The sequence below is a fragment of the Pangasianodon hypophthalmus genome, chromosome 19, assembly GCF_027358585.1.
Source record: "Pangasianodon hypophthalmus isolate fPanHyp1 chromosome 19, fPanHyp1.pri, whole genome shotgun sequence".
Taxonomy (NCBI): Eukaryota; Metazoa; Chordata; class Actinopteri; order Siluriformes; family Pangasiidae; genus Pangasianodon; species Pangasianodon hypophthalmus.
The window spans coordinates 16,401,938-16,425,961 of NC_069728.1; the positions used below are offsets into that span (position 1 = coordinate 16,401,938).

Genomic DNA, 24,024 nt, shown 5'->3' on the forward strand with positions numbered 1-24,024 from the left:
CAGCGATAGAGCGCTCATTCACTTCAAACAGTGCGAGTCCCCTCTCCAGATTGGAATTGAAGAAGCTGGAGCACTGATGAATGGAAGCTCGCGTCAGGACTATCTGAACTATTTTTAGCCTGAAGCAAAGTCGATGGTATAAAGTGGTTTTGTGCTGCTCTGGTTCTCACTGGGATTGGGCCCTTAATGAAATTGAGGTAGTGATCCATTGTGGGCAAAATCTTCTCAAATCTTCTCTCGATAACCTAACACCCGCACGTTCTATAATTGTAATCAGAGCCTTCCATTATACACAACTCTACAATCTAGGCAAATCACTCTCCAAAAAATGTGTCAAATTGGTGAGTTTTACCTCTAGGAGGTTATTCAAAATAAATAATATGATTTATATGCTCGCTCCAATTAGAGTAAGAGATCACACATGTGTCAGGGGATCCTTTGCCTCGTCGTTACATCAGGATGGCCGAGCAGTCTAAGGTGCTGCATTCGGGTTGCAGTCTCTCCTGGAGGTGTGGGTTCGAATCCTGCTTCTGACAGCAGTCTTTTGGGGCAGTGGTGGCTGAACAGTTAAGGCTCCAGGTTACTGATCAGAAGGTTGGGGGTTCAAGCCCCAGTACTGCCAAGCTGCCACTGTTGGGCCCTTGAGCAAGGCCCTTAACCCTCTCTGCTCCAGGGGCGCTGTATCATGGCTGACCCTGCGCTCTGACCCCAGCTTCCTAACAAGCTGGGATATGCGAATAAAAGAATTTCACTGTGCTGTAATGTATATGTGACAAATAAAGGCTTCTGCTTATCAACTGATGATCAAAGCCATTTCCACTGATGCCAACAATCAAGCAGCAAAGGACATGTGTGTCATGTTTTCAAATGCCTGCAAACGAGGAGCCAATCTTGTATAAGAATATTCTTACCTATGCAGGCTCACACGAGACATGCATTTTTGTGATTCTCTCAGCACAAGTGCTTGTATCACAATGGTGAGCTAATTACAGTGCTCCAGTCCTGTGGAAGTCTTGTTTTATATATCAGTAAGTATTACAGCTCTTTCATCAGCATTACAAAAGTTAAAACAATAAGTAGCATAACAAGTTGAACCAGTCACATTAGACGACATACCGGGCTCAGCACGGATAGCTTCCACACCTGATGAAAATTGTGTTGTGGTTCAGTTGAAGCAAACCACAGACCATTGTCTTCAGTGGTGGAAGACTAGGGATTGGATCGCTTGACTGATCCCAAGCTTAAATGCAGTGTTTGCACTCGGGGCTCAAACATCCTTGTGTTCGGAAAAATGCAACCTGTTAAAACAGCCTTAAAGTCTTTACTTGACAGCCATTTTATAGGCTTGATGTTTTGTTTGCAAGTCTTAACAGTAAACTGGAGGTTATTTGATATTATCAAAATAGTTATAGCTACTGTCATTCATTGTATTATTGTTTAAATTTCATACTGAAGGGTGGACAAATCCATAGCCTGTCTGGAGCAAGCAGATTTCATAACCCCTCTTTTTTTTAATAACCATTTTCTAGTTGCTCAGCAGACAAATAGGTTCAACATTCAGAAAAAGAAAAAAAAACACCTACTCCTATAGATGATCTTCTCAGAATCAGGAACACACATGAAGAAACCCTGATGAAACCGAGAAAAATATAGTCCACTACAAATCTGTCAAGTATGCTAACTCTCGGGTTATAAGTAACAGTCACCTCGCAATTAAACATATCAAGAAAATGGAGTTGTTAGCCAGACTCAAATATCTTTTACAATGTGAGGAGAAATACCATACCTTAAAACCGAAATGTTGGTCAGCAAACACGATGTGCTGCATTAGAAACTTTTAATCATCTTTATTAAGGCACTCTACTAGCTAACTAGCTTGCTGGACGTTAACACATTGTTAGCTGCCACTTTTTAGCCTAGTCTTTTTGGTTTCTTTAGGTTAGGCACATTGATTGAGCTTTGACTTTCCTGGTGGGCTAGCTAATAAATGTATGATTTGTCCACCCCTGTATATGTAATACCATATCTCTGATATCAGGGACAATTTGTAGGAATACAGCTTTGTCAACTTGTGCAATGCACAGTACTTGGTGTTTACCCCTGTAGTCATAGTAGACATTATCCTTGTATTGATTTCCTTGTGTGCACAGCTTTTCACTCTTATAAGCTGCCAGACGTTTTACTTGCCTACTGAGTCATAAAGCATATTATGATCATAAATCTCAAAGCTGGTCTTTAATACAGCAACACAGATGTGTATTTTCTTTTCTGTTGAAGCATCACATCACATTCCAATCTGTACCATTTTCTCACAGTATATAATTTTCAGTGCCACGTCACTTTTTTTTTTTCTGCACTCATTTTCTAGATTGTTGAGCATCCTAATGATAAGGTGCAGTAGACGAATGTGCCGAGCATCAACTGTCCAAATGAAGATCCATTGTTCCCTGGAGTGAGGATGAGAGTGATGTGAAGTGCTCTGGGCCACATTACCGACCCACAATATGGCTTTGATCCATGACCTCACTCAAGGAATTATGTTCGTGCCCCTCTGGAAACAGGAGCAATAGTGTTATCTCTTTTCCGTAATCATTCTCTCTCCTCCTCAGTTCTCTCTGAACGCCACTGAGCAGATCTGGCCCGTCTTGAGGATGATGTGATTTCAATTACACTGGACACCTGAATAGAGATTGGGTTTTATTTTGTGGTTAATATCTGCTTAACATGTGCCTCTTTTATCGAGCAAGGTCATGAAAGGGTTTTTTTTTTTTTTTTTCTTACATCTGTTGCATCATGAGCATGAAAAGGAATTTTTTTGCAGTATTAAAGCACATTTCCTCCCCAAAGCCCAGGGCCTCAGAGTCATTTCAGGCCAAGGTTGCTAACACCCTGAGTAGGTCGCGGAAAGGCTTAGTCATTCTCTGCTTGTGATTTCAAAGCTTTGTCCTCTTACATTGTTATAGAAGCCTGAACTCATTTGAACAGAACCTCATTCATATTCATGTTAAACGTCCAAGCTAGAGAGAAATATTGAGAGGCGAACCTTATTTTTGGTGCGTTGGTAATTAGAATAAATAATGTCACTTGTGATCACCGCAGTTATGAATTTCAACGCTACTCTTCCAGCTCACTCACTGCTCAAGTTCTCTTTAGAACATTCACACAGTTGAGTTGAACCAAAGCATTACAACTACACATTAAGATATACTGCAGCTCATGTGCTGTTTAGATTATGGCTTTAGACTACACAATATAGCATAAGCATGCTATTTTGAAGTGCATATATGACAGAAATGTCATTTCATAATGCTTTGAAGACATTTCTATGGTACAGAATATGACAAATAGCTAAACTAACAAACTAATATTATATTTTAAAAAAAACTTTCAATAATAAATGAAACCTTTCAATAAGGTACTTAACACTGGAAAGCAGGAACATAGAAAATTCTGTGGAATTGACCATTTTACAATTGTAAAGATTCACTATGAGATTTTAAGAGCAAATATGCTGCTTCCATGCAATGGCAATACTGCAGACACCTGAAAACGATACTTTTCTGCCAATCACAAATAAAATTCTCCTGGCGGAAAAACCAACTCACTGAAGGGGAAAGGACGTGGCATGTGACTTAATCTAGGTGAACTCTGACCTAGATATTCCTGAACCGTGATTTTATGACCCAGTAGAAATCAAGAGGGTGGGGTTGTGGTCTCTGGTTGGTAAAAGTGGAGAGTAAAATGTAGTGATAGTGAATCAGATTTGGCTCAGAACTCTTTCGCCTTACAAGGTTTGTGATATTTTCGTATAAATAGGGACATGTTTCAACGCTATATCTAAATTTAACGGGGCCAAAGAGGGCACTTATGCACTGTATGGACAGACGAAACCCCAAAAGTTTTATTTGCACCAGAACAAAAGAGCAAAGAATTGATCTTGACAACAATTGATCAGAACAGTTGCGCTTGCTAAATAACAATGAATTGATGCAAGCAAAGGTTTCCATGGAAGAATTTTTAATTATGCTACACTACAGGAGTAATGCCGTGCCTACATTGCCTACCTTTAAAAAAGAGAGGAAAAAAAAGAGAAACAAAGTCTTATGTGCGAGTCAGCTTCTAAAAGAGTTGTCTAGTTCACAAATGACACTTCACTAACAGGTTTAGCTGTTTATTATTTATGCTCTTATCATGGAGTCTCAGGTTTTAAAAAAAACATTATTTATCAAAAGAGGCATTTGGCAGAATAAATTGGTTTGGATAGAAGGATAGAAAATGCCAGAAATCCTCTAGAACTGCAGTTCATTACTGTATTCATAAAGCTTTAGTCCGCATCTAATTTTAATAGCTTTATTCTTGGTTCATGCTTGGCTTGGGGCTGTAGGACCAGGCTGCCAGTGCTGCGTAGGGTCGACGTGCTCAGCCTGCAGTTCGCTCACAGCCGGCCATTTTTCCACATCAAAAGCTATTTTTGGAATTCAGGAACTCAAGAATGTTGTACTCCAGAGGAGCCAAGACTGACATGGCTTTTCCAGCCCATGGTCTCTCATCTCCTGTGCAATTTCTATTCCAGAGATGCCGTTCGATGGTGTGGGAAATATTGGCCTGGAGCTTGCAGTAATAAATGTTGGTGAATAGTCAAACACAAGCTCAGAATTACTGAAAGGGCAAGTCATTCCGAGCTTGTGTGAGCAAAGAAGTGATGATTCAGAAGAAAATACAAAACACACCAGACATACCTTCCACCTCAGTGCAGGTACAGTCAATCGTCATAATTCTACATATACCATCTCACCTTTTCAGCTCTAGCATTTCCATATACAAACTCCTCTAATATTTGCACATCTCATTTTTTTCTATAAATATTATGCTCATTATCTTCAATTTGTGAAGTGTGGTGGAGAAAACAGAGCATGAACACGCTCAAGAGCTCTTTAGCTTGCATTCTGGATAGTTTCTGAACTCTTTAGTTTTTCAGAAAGTTTCTCAGCCACCAGGGAACAGAGTCTATAGAGGCAAGCCTGCCAGATAAAAGCACATCTCAGCTCATCTACCCCTGTCTCGTGGCCGTGCCCAAGAGAGACTCTTACTCATTTTGAAATGTTCAAAGAGCTGCTCAGTTGTAACCAACGCTCTCTGATCTCTTTCTAGCTTTGTGGAGCTCTGGGTTAAACACTGACCTAGACAATCATTTAGGAGAGACACCACACTCAGATGGGTGGCCTCCTAGCACATACTTTTGGGTTTCTCTTACAATATTCAATGTTACTTTACTCAGGCATTGAATATTTTAAGAAAAACTCTTCAGGTTTGGGAAACGTATCAGCTAAACCCAAAAGTATGAGCTAAATGCAAAATTACAAGGAGCGAAAGTGAATTATTTGTATTTATACTGGAGTTCTTCTAGGATTTTATTCACATCTGGGAGCCTGTTCATTCGTACAGTATGCGTCGACTTCTTTTACATAATTTAGTTTAATTAGGGGTGGGCGATATAATATCATTGATGATGCTGGTATATTTTTAAAGAGGATATGATTTCTGCCATAACACAATGTTGTGATCACTGTTCTTTCTAAGCTGTGTGCATGCAAGGGCACACACTTCTGATGATGCTCCCATGCAGAAAAAACTCTGTGCAGAACACAGACACAAAAATATTTGTAAAAATGTTAGTTAGTCATTGGACCTTTTTCACTCTTCTATAATACAAGTGCAGAAGCCTCAGAAGTAGAGTTTCAAAACGTCCAGTGAGGTGGTGATCAACTGCAGCAAATACAGCTTGCAAACACTGCCGCGTCCCTAAGTGAACAAATAATTCAAGCAAATAACTGTACTTCATGAGCTTTCACTCATGTCCCACTGATGTGCTTGTGAGAAGGAAATGGCTTTGTGTTATTTCGAAGTTAGACTCACAGTATGACATCTGAGCATGAAATAGCCTTGCCGGAAATGTATGAAGAATGGCGTGCTAATTTAACCGCTCCGTAGCTTCAGTAGGGCACTATGCATCGACTGCTGACTTGTGGTCGAGTAGAACTAAGGAGCCATATTTAAACCTGAGCATGCACTACATTGACTGTGACTGGAAGCTGTGCAGTGCTTGCCTACCGACAAGCTATTTCCCTGTAGACCACGGGGGTGGGATGTGGAATATTGCAGTTGGTTTAAGGGAATATCTCTCATCGTGGGATTTTAAAGTGGAGAAATAGATCTGCATGACAAAAGACCACATGGCAAAGCTGTAGTGCTGAATATATGGATCAGACTGCCTTGCTTTGGCCATAGTCTTCATACTGCCATTGATAAGTTCTCATAATGTAATCTAATATATTACTTCAACCAGCCAGATAATTATAGGAACCTGTTGTCGCTATTCAAGAGAAGCAGGTATAGATGAGTTATAGGTGAAGTTAGTGAACATTTGTGGAGGGATTGAGATAAAGAGAGTGTGTTGAGCTCCAGATGGTATCTGCATATGTATTTTAGGAGTTTGTTTGTGTCACAGAATCATGATATTTGGTGTATATTGAGTAGATGATTGTGCAAATTTTATTTACTATCCCTGGATAATTGAATACAGTGCATTTGTGGGTTTCTCGCATGGGTGCGCGTGGTGGCAGTTGCACAGCTGCAGTCCACATCCCTGTCCTAGATCAGCTCGCGCGTACAATTTCACAGCCGAATGGCCAGGGACAAATGATAAAGCTCCTCATCCATCATATCTGCGCTGTCTGAAATCAGATGTGTATGTGTGTGGTGTTTGTTTGTGAGGGTCTTTTGGTGACTATTTTGAGTCTGCAAACTTGTGCAACACAGGAATAGGTTCACATGACCTTACGCTGACTCAGAGACAAGATGGATGGATGAGTTGAAAGGGGTTGTGCACATCCGTTCTGACATTTTTAAGAAACGCACTGTGTGCAGGTAAAGCTCTTGACTGAAGTTCTGAAATGAAAACACAGGGCACAGATACATCAAGTCCCTGCAGACCTGCAGGTTTTTTGGAGGTTGGAAGTGAAGATCGGAACTTGGCGAGAGCTAAGAGTGTGATGACGTGATGAAGGTTATGCTTTATTTCTGCCCAGTGCACACAATACAGATCCATGTGAGAGCTTGGGGCTGATGAGTCATGTGTCCTGATTCTCCACTGCAGTGCACTTCCTCTCAGTGGAAAGCTTTTACTGGCTTGCTCACTCACACAGACACTAAAAAAAAAAATACTGTATTTTTTATTTACATGCATTTTTCCACTTAAACCTCATATGTACACATCATCTGTTTGCATCTCGCTTTGTACCCGAGAACTGCACATTGTAATGAGCATCATTGAGTTGTATCTTGGCAACTGAAACACTAATTTTGTGTAAGAATATATGCACATGCACCAGGGAATTGGTTTAAAATCAGTTCTGAAAGAAAATGGGAGCTAACACCAGCCATAGCAATCTGATATTATGCACAGTTTCTTTCTGGCCTTAATTAGAGGTCTAAAAAGAGGCACAACACCACATATTCTTCTTAGTTTACACCACAGTGCTGTTGAATTCTCGATTCTGATTGGTCAGAAGGTGTTGATTAATTTTCTATAGTAGCACTTCTGACAATAGTTTGACTGCCAGGCAAATCAAAATGTATTTGTTCTGTGAGATGTTTATTGAGCATTTTTGGAAGGAGTCTCCAGTGTCAGTGCTTTGTAAAGGTCAGAGGGAAAAGTGTTGCTGTAGGTTTTCCACCACAGGAAGGTCAGAGGACTTTGTGGCTCTTGCCAACATGACAAGCTGCATTTTTTTGTCATATTGACTTCAAGAGAGAGGAAAGTAAATAAGCTGGTGAGGGAATGAGCTGCTATAGCTGTTAAAATGTAAGTGATAAGAGGAACTAACTTGTTTCCACAACATTAATTGCAAGCAGAAGAGGAACCCAGGAGGAAAAACTCGAATCTTTGAACTCTACTCGCTGTGCCACCATGCTGCCCCTATTTATTAATAATAAAGACCTAATGTGGATGTCAAAAATGAAAACTTAGCCCAGCTTGTCCATTTATACCAGTGATAAACTGCTAAATTGTAAATTACGATGGAATGAAAATACCATGAGCTCAGAAAAAATATATCTACGATATGTTTCATACTTTTTTTTGACTGGTCCTTCGTAATTTAGTTTTGGCCAATTCCCACCAACCAGACAGCTTTCCCCTATAATAAACAGCTACCAAGATACTTGAAGCCAGCCAGCTCTATCTTCTTGACCTGCAGCTCATGCTGTGTAGATAGGAAGGAACTATTTTCCTTCTTCCACATACATGAGCTCATAAACGGCCCCTGATTGGCTAGTGTCACTGTGATTGACAAGTGTGGAAGAACAGGCCCCTCCCACCCCGAGAGCATGGCCAATTCAACTCCCATAGATGACATCCTTGGGATTGAAACTCGCAATATTCCGAATGATAGGACGAACGCTTTTCTGTTCTGCCACTTGGGAGCTATACCTTTGCTATGTTTCTGAAGTGAACATGCTGAGTTTTTTTAGGAATGCTAATGACAGCCATCCACCATTTTCCTTTCTCTACGTTCTCCCTATTCAGGCTCCTCACATACACACAAATCCACATGTTCACCCCTTTTTGTGATAAGCAAGCTCGTGTTGGTGAAGTTTACTATGTTTATAATCCTAATGTAACTGGAAGCTTCATTTCAACTAGAAGTTTGAGAGATGTCTTCGCAAACTTACTTAATCAACATGTGAGTTAATGGTTGCACAGAGACTGATATGAGCCTAATCAACTGATTTCTGCAAGAGTTTAATTATAGGCTCCTGGAATACTCAAACTCAATTAGAGCTCACTGTGGGAGTTAAAAACAGTAACAGTAAATTGCAGTTGAAAGGAAAACCAGGCTGTACCTTTTTTTCTACACAGGCAGCTGGTGATGGTTGCCACAGTAACTTGTTTCTCTTTATTGCGCGGGTCAGAAACGGCAATCAGAAAGGCAGCAAACTGCTTAATTTCTCTGATTTTGCATGCTGTCATGTGCAATTACAGTCCACCCACACAAACCTAAATATACCGAATAGAATATACAGCACATGACATGAATCACATTGAACACGTCCAGCTGGTTATCTGTACAGCAAAAAGAAGTTTTGGAAAAAATACTCTTTGGATAAATATGAGCAATTATGAATTTTTTTTCCTCTTCAGTAACTGATTTATCCTGGTCAGTGTTGTGGTGGTCATAGGAAACCTATTACAGGAATACTGGGGATAATGCAGGCAGACTCTCATGACAATAAGCTCAGGATCAGACCATTGTACCATGAAGCTGTGAGACACCAACACCTTTTTTAATTTCTTAAAGACAACGTGAAACCAAACGCACCTTTTTACTCTGTTTTAACTCTGTTTAATCTCCTTGGTCGTATTAATCTGCTCTGATCGCTTAAAAGACAAAATACTTCTTTGTCCATAATCTTCCAACTTTTTCCTGCCAATAAAAAGCCTCTGATTTTTTTTTATTACATCACAGTAGAATTGTGGGTGAGACAAAAATGTCATGTTCACCTTCCACTCCTTCCTGAGTTGCTCGAGATACTTGTGAGCACAAACGTTAACCTTGGATCTTGAGTCACCACTTCCATTACCAGCTGGAAGTATGTGGACACCTGACCATAACACCCATATGTTTTAGTTGAACATCCCATTCCAGATTTATTCCCACTTTGCTGTTATAATATCCTCCACTCTTCTGGGAAGACTTTCCACTAGCTTTTGGAGTGTGCCTGCGGGGATGTTGGGCAAGGAGGCCTGGGGTGCAATCAGCATTCCAGTTCATCCCAAAGGTGTTCAGTGGGGTTGAGGTCAGGGCTCTGGCCATGTGACTCGAGTTCTTCCACTCCAACCTTGGCAAACTATGTCTTCATGGACCACGCTTTGTCAGGTGTCCACAAACTTTTGTCCATATAGTGTATCTCTGCCTCCTGCCTTCACTTCCTCAAGTGGTGTTTTGGGAGGCAAGTTCTCCTCAACAATCGACTGCAGGCTTTCTCTGTGTTTGTTTTGGAATGCCCAGTTTTCACAAGCCAATGAAATTGTGAATGAATTTTTTTAGTCCATTTGCCAATTCCCACCCACAGGGTAGCTCGCCCCTATCACACTTCAGCTACCAATTATGGCATGTGATGGCTATCATGTGCTTCCTCCATATTTTCAGACTACTTCTTATTCTACATCACATGGCAGCTAAAAGCTCAGAGGAACACGCTATCAACTGTCTTCCACATGCATGGGCTCACAGACACCAGCGATTAGCTAGTATGCTCTCACTCCCACAGCCAGTACTCTCGTGGATGCCCAGCCACAGATACCTATGGCATCATCGCAATTCAAATTGCAGATAGAGGGAATGCTTTCCTATTGCACCACTAGGGAACCTCTCTTCAAACTGTGGAAGAGTTTCACTTTTTTTTTTTTTTTAAGTATGTATGTAATCGTGTGTAGTATCTCAAAATCATTTCCTCTGTGTGTATGGTTTTCAAAGAAAATACTGCTGGAACAAAAGGTGCCCTGAAGCATGTTCTGACCCCTTTGTCTTAACTAGGACACATCACCAGATTTCCTCAACAGGCTGATAGTTGGGCAACTTTGCCCTTTAATGAGTGTACTCCAGTGTTGGACATATGCCCTCTCGGGTGTGCTGTCTCATTAGCTTTAAACAGTAGGGACAGCAACCTCAGCAGGACACAACGATCCAGTCTCTGATCTGTGCTACAAGCCTGGCTCACGGGCTCACATTTCAGACCTGCTGTCTAACCAAAAAGCTCTCAAATCCATTAAAGGCAAAAGCAGACCTTCCCACTTTCAGCCTGTGGTCCAGAATTTATCAAACGAGTATTATTATGTAGTTACCATGGTGATGGAGCAGGGTCTCACAGCTCATGCATGTGATGTATGTACTGTAGTGCTGTGTTCACTACAACTGGGAAAAGCTGACTTGACTCAGTATCAGGGAGAAGTTTGCACCATCGTGTGGGTTGTTGCCCACTTACAGTGGATCCATATTTGGTGTGCTGATAGGTGGTCGGGTTCATGTGAAGAGATAAACAGCATTACTGTGGGATTTCCGAGTGGGATGAAAGCTTGAAACTTGAACCACATCAAAAGGAAGACGCCGTTGCTCTCCAAAGAGCCTCTCACATGTCTGTCAGTGCTTGTTTTGTTTTGTCTTTTCAAGAAGTTATGGACTCGGTGGGACTTTACACATTCCCTGTTATGTTGGACCACACAGCAGCATTCTTTCATCCATCCATTCTTTCATCCAAATCAGGGCTTAGCAACATGGCTATATGTTACAAGTACTACAACCATTGGTAGTTGTGATTCTTCTATTAGCCATATATCCAGTATCAAAAGTTTCAGTTTCATGGTTTTGAAGCTTCACCTTTGGCAGCAATAGGAACTGGTGGTATTTGTGGGTGGGGCTAGCAGCAGTGTGTGTTGCTGATTGGTTATATGTATTGTGTCAAGCTATCCAATGCAAATTTATGGTTAATTTCTCAAAAATTGTATCAACACCCTAGGCGACACAGTGGTGTAGACTCCACGGTGGTGCACTGCCTCACAGCTCCAAGGTTTGATCCTTAGCTTGGAGTTACTGTCTGTACGGAATCTCACATGTTCTTACCGTGTCTCCTCTGGGTTCTCTGGTTTCACCTCCCAGTAGGTGTAAATGAATATGTAAATGCGTGTACTTGGTTCCCTGCGAATGACTGGCATCCAGTGCAGGGTGTATTCCTGCCTAGCTTCTAATGTTCCCGGGATAGGCTCCAAATCCACTGCTGCTCTGACCAGCATACAGCACTTTCTAATGAAAAATGAAGTAATGCAGCAATGACGAACAATGACTTTACAGTACAAAAACAAAGCTCAAGCCTTAGTTTTCTGATAAATTGAGTACCAACTTCAAGTAGGTTTTCACTAACATCTTTAAAATGGAGCTATATTTTGAACAATGGGTTAAAATTAAGTTTTAATTTTGTCATGGTGTGCCGTTTTGTCTAAAAACCCTTCCTCATCAACTCATTTTGTTGCAGCTAGAATACAGTGGGTAACCAAATGGTCAATTAGACAAAGGAATAATGCAAGCACTTCTTACATATTGAGCTGGTGTCATTGTACACTCAGTCACTTTTACTATAGACAGTGCTTCTGTTCTCTCAATTTGGGGGAACATGAACCAGAACTAAAAGTTCCTCTTTGGGCTGATTCGCAGATGTTATGCACAGAGACCAGTTCTATCATTATTTACACTAACCATACCAGTTACGTAATTTTCTGTTAACCAGTTTATAACAAAGGTTTTACGTCTGTATTGTAACATGGTTTTTGGATATTACATGACATTTTTTGTTTATTATTTTTTGCTTTATTATGTAACTTGGTGTAAATTAGAGTTGGCTACGCACTCCCAGATGATAACAGTGACGAATTCACAGAGCTTGTTTTACTCCTAGCGAGATGGATTTGCTTTACGTGTGTGCTCTGAATAATTGATTCCTCAACCCCCTTTTCAAGATTGCATAATGATCTCAGACATTTGTGTGCAGCGGACATGACAAACAGGCAGAAAGGTCTGGTGTCACACCTGTGGCTCTACTCTGGGACGTGGCCTTTATGCTTGTTGAATAGCAGATTGTCCTGGGCCTTAAAAGGCACTGCAGTAAATGTGTTTGACCATCTTGTGCCTTGTTTGTCAAGCTGTCTTTACCCACACGTCTTTCAAACATTTCTATAAAAAGATCAGACGTAGTGATGACGTTGTTTTATCAATGCTGGACGTCGCTTCAGCTGCTTGTGGTCACACTTTTTCAATGTCACACCCTTTTTAACAAATTGTTTCAATACTGAATTGGATCTAGCATCGATTGAGCATTACATAGAGGTGCATGAAGTCTATTCAGCCTCAGATGTCCACCTGAAATCTGAATGGCAGATTAATTGTAAAAGGATGTTCTCCTGAGACTAGTTGCTAGGTGACGGCTCATCTCATCCTTTCTCCGAGGCTTTTTTTTTTTTTTTTTTTTTTTTAAAGTTACGGACTGTGCTACCTGTCCTGAAGTGTCTGTTCAGGTTTTGTATGGGACTCGCTGTTCATCCACTTTGCTTCCACTGTCCTTCTTGTCCTTGCTGCCAGCCTTTCCTTGATCTCATTGCTTTAGTGTTCTCATTTCTCAATAAATAATATTTACATTGCTTCTCATTTGGGAGTAACAAATATTTTCCAGAGGTAAAGGCTATTAGTGGTGGAATTCTTGCTCTTTGCTCTTTCTGGAGGATTTGTATTTCTATTCTAACTTTCTGATGTGCCTAAGAATAGATTCTGCGGAGCTGAAATAAAGACTGAAATGTGTAGGATGAGAAAAGTGGCTCCTGTCAGGAGGCGGAGGGAGTTGGACGCTATCCCTGCCATCTCTTCAGGTCTTCATGTGTCCTTTTGATTTGTTATGCAGCTCAAGGATGGGGCTGATATTTAATTAAGTTGGCCTACATCCCAGTCCCCAGTGCTTGTGTGCGCTCTCGCTGAAACCGTAGTAATCGGTCGCTTAGGTTAGCCCTACCTAAACACTTCCACTTTTTTACTGTTATCTGCAGTCCTCTCGGGGTAAAGAGACGATGCTTTCATTTGTTTGTAAAGTGACTTTGCTTTTGAAGATGATGGTGCTGCTTGGGAAGTAAACTACGTCTATAGACAAGCTTTTTTCCTGTATTTTTTCAGAGAGAGGAAAGCATATTTGTCCCTTTGTCAGTAGCCTAAGGCACAATTCACATTGTGAAAACTTTTTTTTTTTTTTTAAGTACACTTTAAAACTGTTCTATAAGGCTGCCTTCACACATTTGCTTTTTTTTTTTTTCTAAACCACCAACACACATTTTTCATGCAGTCCTATAGGAAATGGTGTTTTTAGCCATAACAAAAGTTGAAAAAAGTTAAACATTTCAGAATAGCACAAAAATAGTTTTTCCAATCAACCAGATTGCTTTTTGAGGGGAAAGAGAAAAAATAATATGGAGGACAAAGTGCTAGTGAATAATTATAAGAAGTATAAGGATAATGAGGATTATAAGGATATTTATTACATGTTGAATTGAATGTTACAGTGTTGCAGTTAGGATTGGGTGATATGACAGAAATATATCACAATTCTCAAAGAAATTACTACAATACATGACGTATCATGATATTTTTCCTAAAAAAAAAAAAAAAAAAGGCCAGCAGAACAGTAAAAAAAAACTGCTTGATGCTTTATATAATGCTATTTTTGAAAAAAAAAATTATTAAAAAAATAAAGATAATATTTAACACAAAATTTTTTTTAAAAAAATTGTGAAAATTAAAATTTTTACAATTTTAAAGATTAAATACAACATTTTACCATTAAATCAGCTGCTTCCAGTCAGTCTGCAGTTATTTTAAAAATTTTTGAAACTGAATAAAAATGCATCACGATATCTATGATATCTGATATGGTGCATATGGTGACATCATTTATCACAATATTATATCATCATATCACCCAGCCCTGGTTGCAGTGTAAAATTACAACTTGGCTATTTACACCTTCATGTTTAAGCAGACACAGAATCAACAAATAAAAAAATGTGAATCTATTAGTGGAACATTAACTTTACCCAAGCTATCACCCACGTACTCCTTTTATTAAGCAATCAAGTCTTAAATGTATTTATTCGACTTAACCTTGGAAGGAAAAGTATTTTCTTTCTGCATTTTTCACATTCTTCGTATTTCTTTGACTTTTTTTAATTGAAACGGGGATTTGCCTTGTTTCATTCAAGAGGATGTAGTAAACTGAGTGGTTCAGTATTTTTACTCAAAAGCTGCATCAGTTTTATTTGGGTTGTTTGCATTATAACTCTGTATATCAGCTTATAAAATAAAGGTAAAAGAAGGTTCTCTGTCAATGAGCTGAAAAAATGGTATGCAAGATAGTATTTATTTATTTTTTTTTTTTTTACTGAATGCCATACCTCATAGTCCCCAAGTTCTCTGTTTCATCCCTTCTATGTATATTTTCAGTTGCTGATTTGACACACACTGCGCATCTCAGAGACATGGCATGAAGACAGTCCATAGGCGTTAGTTGCCATTCCAGGCTGCAGGCATTTCTCTGACAGAGAGGACAGAAACAATTTTCCTCGGCTTCTCTTTTTCTTCTCTGGACTCCGTGCGTGTTTAGACTTGCAGTGAAATCCCAGAGAGTGTATGCTAATAAGCAGGCCAGAGATAAAAAAAATCCTGTGTTAAGGAAGAGTGATGTGTTTCAGCAGAGTATTCTTGTTAAAAAGAGCTGGTACAAAGAGAGCTACAGTTACACAGCCAGCCTTGTGGTTGGACAAGAGTTCCAGTTATAAGATTTCGTCTAGCAAACAACCATGAGAAAGCAGGAAGGTTTATTAAACCAGTCACAGTGCCTCTTCCTCAGTTTGAGGCTCATTAGGACTGTTTGCAGTGCCACAGGTTCTCAGTCCTGGTTATGGGTTCCCTGTGTTTTAGCCGCTCACGCTCCTGCTCATCATTTGGTATGTGACAAATATTTTCATTATGATGATTATACAATGGGCCGACTCGGATTTACCGTTACGTTCCACGATCATCTGTTTAAACGTAAATATTTACTGGATCGTACTGGATTTACTGGGTCGTGAAGAACTTGTCGGCAAGCACAAGATATCTGAACTATTCCTTCTATCATCATGATAATTTTTTGGATTTTTGTTCATAGAAAGGTTCATAGTTTACTAAAAGGATTCTCGAAAGAAACATCTCTAAAAGGAAAACCTCTTTGTAGTAGGATTTTACATACTGTAGAACCTTTAAGAGTTTCCCTGCAGGGACAAACTATATGAACAATTTGTAGCTATGTTTGGTAATATATATATATATATATATATATATACATATATATATATATATATATATATATATATATATATATATATATATATATATACATATATGTATATATATATATATATATATATATATATATATATATATGTATATATGTATATGTGTGTGTGTGTGGGTCCAAAATTCTGATACCACATTAAAAATTGGAGATAAACAAGGTTTTAAAATAGTGAAATGTTAAAACAAAGACAGTAAATGTTCAGTATACTTAATATTCAAGATTCTGCACTATTTCCTGGTCCCTATTTAAATGTAAACAAGTGATACTTGTGATACTGACCATGTCAACTGCTTAGTACAAAAGGTCAGATTTTCCTCATGTCTCATCTCTTTTAATGAAGCATGTGTTCAGATGACACACTGATAGATTTGATCTAAAATGGATCATAAGGTTTTGCACAAACTTGTGGAGTCCATGCCAGCTCGAGTGCACACTGTCATTAAAGCAAAAAGGGGGACGTACCAAATACTAATGAAAATTGTTGTATTAAATTAAAAGAATGCAAAATCAAAGTATTTTCACTAGTGCTCTCAGACTTTTGGACCCCACTGTATATACAGGGTGTACACAAATTTGGGAGCTAATGAGAGTAAAACTACCTATCCTTAATTTTGTATTTATGACTTACAACATATATGCTATACATTCACCCTTACACTCTGCACATTTTCTCAGCCACTGTATCATGTTTGCTCAACGTATTTCCATTGGTTCTTGACTTTTCGGACACTCTGTACATGTAGCTCCATGTAGCTCCAGAAATCTGGTTGAGACTAGAGGTGTGCACGTGAGCAGGAGATTTTCCTTTCATGTGGGTGAGCGATCAGATATGAAGCTTGCAGGAGAGAAAGAACACGTTTGTTTACATGAAATTGGGTCGCTGTGCAATGCATTTAGCGTTTATTCATTAGCGTTCATTCTTAGTAACTGCCTGGTCAGGCTTGTGATTGGTTTAAATTAAACCTCCAGAACCAACTATGTTCACTACAAAATATCGTAGGTATGAACAAAAATAATAATTGCACTAGTGGGATTAAAAAACAGTAGCTCCTAGGCTTGGGATTGATGCCTTTTTCATGTATCAATAATTAGGAAATTTTTCCAGCAATTATCGATTTTAATCTAAAATTTTCAAATATAAATACTGGCTGCTGCAGTGCATCCTTAAATCTATAGCATAGGTCTACAAGTATACTATCAAAACCACAAAGATATATCAAAGATGTCGCTAGATGAGGCTGTATTACGTGTTCCAGCGAGGTCAGGCCCGATTTACAGTCAGTATATCGAAGTTTTATGACATTCTTAGTAGCTACAGCACACAGCTGTTGTTGAGGCCAGTAATGAACTCGAGTGAAGTTGAGGAAATGTCAGAGCCAGAATAAAGGTCCATGATACTGACACTGCTGGCATTTTCACCTCTCAGGTTTTTAGTGTTTCGAGGAACAGTTTGCTAGGGTTCATATTTGAATCCTGAAAAAATCAATACGATTTCAGACACAGATACAAATATTTAGAGTACTAGACTGTTACAGATACAGATAATGGTATTACGTTACACTTCTATTATATACACATTCACGCAGCATAGATCAGCATTGCTATTCTTGCCACAATTCTCAACATTTAACCACAATTCATGTAGCCTTCTGAACATTTCAGTCAGTAACATGACAGACTTATTTCTCCTTAATCAAATGAACCTTTTTTGTAATTCTCTTGGGCGCACCGGAAAATGAAGATTACAACCTTTTTTGTGTTCGAATGATGAAATCTCAGTTAGATTTTATGATGAGACATTTTATGATGACACATATCATCTGGAGTTTTTGTCAGTGACGATCTCCACTCCAAAGTGGTAATGAGATTAAAAATATGCATGGTAGATTAGCATCTTCATTCCTGAACAGTGCCTTGCCCTGTGTAGCGTTTGAGATATCCATTATTAATCAGTACAGCTGGTTTGACTAGCATCCTGACAGATCCTAGAGCTAGTCACACCACTGAGAGAATCAGTCATGCTCTCTAATGATAAGAATGCGCACGTGATGACAGATATCCTCATACTCAGTCTGTACCACCTGAAGCGAAGTAATGTGACAGGACACTACCTGGCAGCTAGTTTTGTGAAAATGCTGCATGCTCACAGCAAGCAAGCAATGATAGCAAAGAACCCTGCTGTGAGACCTGTGAGTTGAAGATGCTGATGGGGAGAGCAGTTTATCTCAGTGTAATTATGCAACGAGCCTTCTTTCGCAGTTTCCCTTGATTGAAAATGATGCCAGAAGCTGACTCCATCTGGCATAGTGTGCGCTCGCTCTTCTGACAGCTTCATCAGCTTGTAAATGCCTTTTCCCACCCACTGACACACATCTCAACTCTATATTTATGTGTAGATTACTTTCACGTCTCGGTCCCCTCCTGGCAGTGTGCGTCTCTTTGTGTGTGTGTGTGTGTGTGTGTGTTTCAACCTGTGGTTATAAAAGGATTTGTCTACCCCATACTTGAGTTGTCTGGTTAGAGAACATGTCATCCGGCAGCATAACGAGATGCACATACTTGATAAGACTAGATTTGATTTCATGTTGTTTCACCGTGGTGATGGTTCATCATGGTTGGACAAATCAGTAGCCCGCAGTTGCCTACCATGAGACTAGGTTCAACTCCCCGAAAAAGAAAATAAAACCTACTCCTTTATTAATTTTGCAAAACAAAATTGGCTGACGGTCGAATGATTTTTACGAGTCGGCTTAATTAGCATGCGTGATAACAGGCGATCTTTTCATAATCAGGGACGTGCAGGTTTGTGGAAACACTGACAAAGCAGAAAAGAATAAAGTACAGCACAAAGCCGTAATATACGTATTTCTTCCTGCTGCTACACGAAAAAGCTACCCAGCTAGACTCAAATAACAATAAAATACCCACATCTCCTAGCCAAAACCTTGACCAACGACTTGCTGATTATTTGATGGATTTTTTCAGCCGAATCAGCTGAAGATGCTCCGTTTCACTGACCTGAATGGCAAGCAAAAATCCTCAATTTCTGGCGACTGGAAATAGCAGTACTACCAACAATAGTGTTGCCTGAAAAATGATTCCCAGTGTGTACGGTGGGGTCCAAAAGGCTGTGACCACATTGGAAATCCAGGAAATGTTTCTTTCGTTTAAAACTGGGGATAAACAAAGTTTTAGAATTTTGAAAAAAATTAAAACAAAGCAAGGCAATGTACAGTATACAAGATTCAACACTATTTCTCATTCACTATTTAAATTCAGGCAAATGTATGACATTGATCAGGTTAACTCCTTTGTACAAAACACATTTTCCTTGAGTCTTATCTCGTCCACTGTGTTCAAACGGCACTCCAGTGGATTTGATCTAACATAGATTGTCAGGTTTTACATAAATTTGTTGAGTCCATGCCAGCTCGAGTACTCAGTGACCTTAAAGCAAAAAACTGATAGACGTATACTATTTATAGATGTATACTATGAATACAACGAAATTCTAAAATGTAAATATTTTAAGATTCTACTTTTCACTCAAGTTGTTGTTATTGTAACATAATTTGTAATGAAAAATTTTTTACAGTGAATTACAAAAGAATGCAAAATAGAAGCATTTTCACTCGTGCTCTCAGATTTTTGGACCCCACTGTATATCACATGACTGTGCTTATGGGAAAAGCACCACACATTGTGTCGTGAAAGTGCGTTTGTTATTCGTCTGCCACCAATTAGTGATTTCTAAGAACAGGAAATGAATATTGCACATCCGTGTGACCTGTATGAAATATTCATTAACATAATGATGTTATGAAGTAATAGCAAGTCGTCCTTTTATGAGGGACATGCAAATGCTTTTATGTAATATTAGGAAATGCTCCCTAGACCCCAGGAACACACTCCTCACCATATCATCTCTCCAAGCACAACACAAGGCCTTTAAAAAAAACTCTCATCATTAGCTAATGCAGAAGGCTTTATCAGACCTCAGAAGAATACTTTTTTTAAGTAGATTATCATTTTTAAAGGGAGCGTAATTTTTCCTCACATGAAAAAGTCTACTTGACATTCCGCTTGGTCGAAAGACACAAGAGAGTTTCCACGCACACATTTCCAACTGCTGCTAATTACTTTATGGATAAAGGTGCACCTTACGGTTTAGTGAAAATAATTACTGTAATTAGTGCTCTCCATGAAGCTCATTAAAGTCTGTTTTTTTTCTTGCTTAATGCATACTCACACGCCTGACAGATCATGGGGTCCTGTGCACCTGCTCACGCACTAACTCTATTTCCGTCCTGTCTGTGATTTTTCCAAATATACGACTGGTCTGAATGTTCTTCTACACAAGCCGAAGTTGGTATTCAAGAACTGAATTCATTTTAACCTTAAGCTTTGATAACAGACGTTAGCTATAGCCACTTAATGACATTTCTCATCACCTTTGACTATTCTGGACTAGTTTAGCACTGCACAATATACTGTATGGCCAAAAGTTTGTACACAAATGACCACAAATATGTGATTGTTGAACGTCTCCAGCATTCCAGATTTATTCCCACTTTGCTGTTATAATAACCTCCACTCTTCTGAGAAGGCTTTCTGCTGGATTTTGAAGCGTGGCCGTGGGGATTTGCGATCATTCAGCCACAAGAGCATTAGTGAGGTCAGGCGCTGATGGCAGGCGAAGACGCCTTATTTCCAGTGAAGAGAAATTGTAAAGCTACAGCAAAGAAAGACATTCTAGATAATTGTGTGCTTCCAACTTTGGGTCAACAGTTTGGGGACGGAGCGCATATGGGTGTGATGGTCAGGTATGCACATACTTTTAGCCATATAGTGTAGATTAAGTTATAAATATAGGCTGGGAGTCTTTTAGGAATTGGAGTCAAATGCTTAAATGCATTTATTTAGACGGTAATCAGACTGCTAGAAATTTACTTGTGTTTGAGATACATGCAAACGAGAAACTTCAGTTCAAGAAAACCTGAAGTTTTTTAATAGAAAATAGAAAATATGATCAGGTTTCCCAGGCTGCCACACACATTAGTCTTTCAGTGTCCTTCAGCAAATTCCTGATATTACCATTATCATGAAGTATTGACTGATAGGAGGCCACCTATAATGGCTCTGAGATCAGAGGACGTGATTACACCTCCACTGCCGAGGGACATTAGCAGATTTGTCACTTGAAGTTCTGTTAGGTCACAAATGCCTGCAAAAGTTTGTGCACTTCTTCAGGATTGAGCACAGAGCTAAAGCAGTTTCTCAACTCATTTAAATTGATGTGTCAGGATGCCAGTCGGACAAAAGCTGGGAGGCAAAAGCAGCTGAATAATACAGGTAAAAGTCTAACAGCCACATCGCTTTACAACTGAACACATTTGACTTTTTTTAGCTTGGGTATTATTTGAGTAACGACATTGCTTTGAGGCATTGCAGAGATCACGCAAAGAAATAAACTGCAACTGCAACCCCAGTGACCAGATATCCAGAAAAATGACTTGGAAGGAAATATCAGTCAGTCTGTATACAGCAGGGAGGATGTCTAACCTCCAGGATACGCAGGTGTGTAAAGTGTGTGTTTAGGCTTCTGTCAGCCTGCCGGAGAAGAAGACAGAGATATGATAGCATACTGGAAGAGAAAAGCTCCATGTTATTTTGGATGTGGAGAAAATAAAATCCCCAGGGTGTGTTGGCTTTAGCAGTTTGTAGTATTCTACACACACACACACACACACGCCAAAATGAAAATCCTTGGTAGACATCCTTGGGCTGGACAATACGACAGTACCAAGACCAAGGTTTTAATAATATAAATACTTTATGGCACAGTTCACTTTTCTGAGCTAATTTAGTATATAGACATCGATACTTTTCACACGCTTCATTGTACGTCACTGTTACAAGCAATGAGTTAGTCATAAAATCTGTTTTTGTATCAAATATATTTAATTTAATGGAAGGAATAGCTTTTGAAAGAAAAGTGTTAAACTCTGCAGTTCTAGAGAGTTATAGAATGGATGCCAAGGTACGCTCTCGTAAAGAAAACATGAAGGATACTTCAGGGTACGTGAAGGCCAAGCTCTCATCTGCTACGGTTACAGTGTAGAAAGAACAACCGTAAGTGTTGTTCATACATTTATTCATAAAAAATTCAGTCTGTAGAATGAGAAATGTCTCCATTTTTTAAAAAATGTATTTATTTTACATTATTGCAACTGTATTGAAACTTACCGTTTCACTGCACATTTCCTAATGTAGTGTTGCAATATTTTAAAGATATTTTTTTTATTAAATGAGAAAATGTGTAGATATAAATATAGATCATTACAGAAATTCTAAAATAATAAATAAAATAAATAAATGAAGACAGAAAAGGACAATGAGCAACGTCTCTGATTAAGATGCCGTCTCCTCTGATGTCCTCCATGCAGGAAAAAAGTACACTTTAAAGGGACAACACTGTACACTGTATTAATTTATGTATTAAATAATAATAATTAATGACATAATAATTAGAGATGGCACCGATCCAATACCCAGGATTGGTAGTAGTAGTACGATACAAGTTAAAAAGAAAAAAATATGCATATAGTGCTTCAGATATTGCAGAAAAAAACAAAGAATTCAATCTGATCCTCTAACAAATGGAAAAGATTGGAAATGAATTTGGAAAAGATTTTTTTTGGAACTGGAAATGTTAAGTAAGGAATAATATATTGTCTCATACCACCGCGATTTGCCACCAATTACAGTGTGTAATTTATTAATGAACATCATGTTAACGATTTATAGTTAAATTTAATGTTGTGGAATGTCCAAGAGAAGAGTTAGTTCCTGTTCTCACTTACGTTATAGCTGCAATAAACAATCATTCCCTCACCAGCCTCTATCTCTCTCTCTCTCTCTCTCTCTCTCTCTCTCTCTCTCTCTCTCTGACACACACATACACACACACACACACACAGCTCAGAGTGTCATTTCACTGGGAAAACAGAGAAAATGGAAAGCAGAACCAAGTCTGAGATCACTTATATCCAAGACTCCTTCCATAATGTTAAATAAAGATCTCCTTACAAAAAAACTTCCCCACATCAACAATTATAAGAATTACTCTGTTGAACAAACCCGTATTTAAATCAGTTTTTTATTATTAGTCTTATACGGTGTGGTGTGTCTGGCCATCCAATTCCCTGAGTATGAGCTATTGCTAATAATGCGCATTAATATTAACCTATCGTATAACCTAGCTGTTATAATGAAAATAATGTACACCTTCTGACCAATCAGAACACCTCTGGGATGAACTCCTCACAGTGTCTGACCTCACTAATGCTTTTGTGGCTGAATGAATCTCCATAGCCACACTCCAAAATCTAGTGGAAAGCCTTCCCAGAAGAGTGGAGACTATTATAACAGCAAAGAGGGGAATAAATCTGGAATGAAATGTTCAACAAGCCCCATCTGTGATCATCTTGTGAGTCACTCAAGTCACTCAACTTTTGGCCATATTCCTCACTCATGCTGATATCATGGAAAAAAAGTGCAAGGTCAGAATAAGTAAGAATAACTAAGACACTCCTCTGTTTTAGGCAAACTCCGCCCCGTGTGTGTAACTCTCATGTCACTTCTGTGGTAAGGTTTGAGGTCTGAATAATGATGTTGGTATTAAATCCTCAAAAAACTGCACGTAACTCAACTCTGAATACTGTGTGAGGTTTTTATTAATCAGAGCCATTTGCTAAGCCCTGGCTGTGAAAAGCAGTGTGTGTGTGTGTGTGTGTAGCTCCATCAGTACACAGAGTTCAGTTAAACATTGTGATCGAGAGTGACAAATTGTTTTTTTACTGCTCTTAAACGAATCCAGTAAGCAGAAAGGATCCTGCATCAATACCATGAGCTGAAGTGCACTTTCAGACCTACCTGCTTCGCTCACCAGCCCAGTGCGTTCTTTGTGCTCAAAAAAGCACCATGTGTGAAAGCGGAGTGTGAAGATAATGACTGCTCTTCTGTCTCTCGGAGTGG

At 39.1% G+C, this 24,024-nt stretch overlaps 1 protein-coding gene across 2 annotated transcripts in view; it reads left to right on the forward strand.

The window, feature by feature from the left end:
* The window catches only part of fam184ab (family with sequence similarity 184 member Ab), a 117,943-nt gene that overhangs the window by 18,931 nt on the left and 74,988 nt on the right, over positions 1-24,024 (forward strand). The window lies entirely within an intron of this gene.